Source organism: Pteropus alecto, unplaced genomic scaffold (assembly GCF_000325575.1).
Source record: "Pteropus alecto unplaced genomic scaffold, ASM32557v1 scaffold316, whole genome shotgun sequence".
Lineage (NCBI taxonomy): Eukaryota > Metazoa > Chordata > Mammalia > Chiroptera > Pteropodidae > Pteropus > Pteropus alecto.
The window spans coordinates 391,391-393,148 of NW_006438872.1; the positions used below are offsets into that span (position 1 = coordinate 391,391).

General features: G+C 29.5%; 1 non-coding gene across 1 annotated transcript; it reads left to right on the forward strand.

The window, feature by feature from the left end:
- Positions 1-328: 328 nt before the first annotated feature.
- LOC112483050 lies at positions 329-430 on the forward strand. Its single transcript, XR_003047486.1, has one exon. It is a non-coding gene; the product is annotated as a U6 spliceosomal RNA (small nuclear RNA).
- Positions 431-1,758: the final 1,328 nt, after the last annotated feature.

Sequence of the window (1,758 nt, forward strand, 5' to 3'; positions counted from 1 at the left end):
GTTTGAAATTTGTATAACCAGAAGCTAAGTTTTGGAATCTTATTCCAAATCTTAGTGTTTATGTATGATATAGACTTAATAGATATTTTTTAAAAATTTGGCTACAATTCCATAGCTTGGCATTTCCAACTACAAGTTATAAAACTGTAAGAAATTTTTCTAAACTATGCTAGGAAAAAAACTAAATTATTCTCTGTTCCTTATAGAAAATGATGTCATAACATTGTTGTCCTATGACTAGATGGTCAAAGAGAATAAAGTAAAAAATGTACAAAAATAATCTAAAAGAGATTTGTTAGACATTAATTTAAAAAAATATTATGTTCTGGCTTCCTTCAGCAATACATATACTAAAATTAGAACGATACAGAGATTAGAATGGCCCAGGCACGAGGATGACATGCAAATTTGTGAAGTGTTCCATATTTTTAAAAGAACAACAACAACAACAAAAACAGCAAACAAAACCCAAAGCAGGTAGAAGGAAGGAAGTAATAAAGATCAGAACATAAATGAATTAAATAATTAAATAGAGTCCAGAAAAAAACAATACAAAAGATTAATGAAGCCAAGAGCTGGTTCCCTGAAGAAATAAAGAAAATTGATAAACCTTTAAGCAGAACCATTAGGAAAAAAGAGAGAGGACTCAAATGAATAAAATCAGAAATAAAAAGAGAGAAATAACTACAGACTCCACAGAAATACAAAGGATCATAAGAAAATATGCCCATAAATTGGACAATATGGAAGATATATTCCTAGAAACATACAATCTTCCAAGACTGAGTCAAGAAGAAACAGAAAATCTGAACTTACTGATTACTACTAAAGAATAGAATCAGTAATCAAAAAAGTCTCCCCAAACAAAGTCCTGGACTAAATGGCTTCACAGGTAAATTTTACCAAACATTCAAAGAAAAATTAACATCTATTCTTCTCATACTATTCTAAAAAATTCAAGAGAGGGAAGGCTCCCAAATTCATTCTACAAAGTCACCATTACCCTGATTCCAAAACCAGATAAAGACATTACAAAGAAAGAAAATTATAAGTCAATAACCCCGATGAACATAGATGCAAAAATCCTCAACAAAATATTAGCAAACCAAATACAGCAATCATTAAAAAGATCATACATTATGATCAAGTTGAATTTATTCCTGGGATGCAAAATTGGTTCAATATCCACAAATCAATTAATGTGATATGCTGCATTAACAAATTGATGAATAAAAAAAAATAATTATATCAATAGATACAGAAAAAGCCTTTGACAAAATCCAGCATCTATTTATGATAAAAACTCTTAGCAAAGTGGGAATAGAGCAAACATACCTCAACATAATATAAGACCATATATGACAAACTCACAGCTAACATCATACTCAGTGGAGAAAAGATGAAAGCATTTTCCTTAAGATCAGGAACAAGATAAGAATGTCCATTTTCACCACTTTCATTCAACATAGTATTGGGAGTCCTTGCCACAGCAATCACACGAGAAAATAAAAGAAATAAAAGGCATCTAAATTGAAAAAGAAGTGAAACTGCCATTATTTGTAGATGACATAATATTATATAGAGAGAATCCTAAAGATTCCACCAAAACACTATTAGACCTGACAAATGAATTCAGTAAAGTAGTAGGATACAAAATTAATATTCAGAAATTGTTTGTATTTCTGTACACTAATAATGAACTATCTGGAAGAGAAATTAAGAAAACAATCCATTTACAATTACATTAAAAAAAAAAAA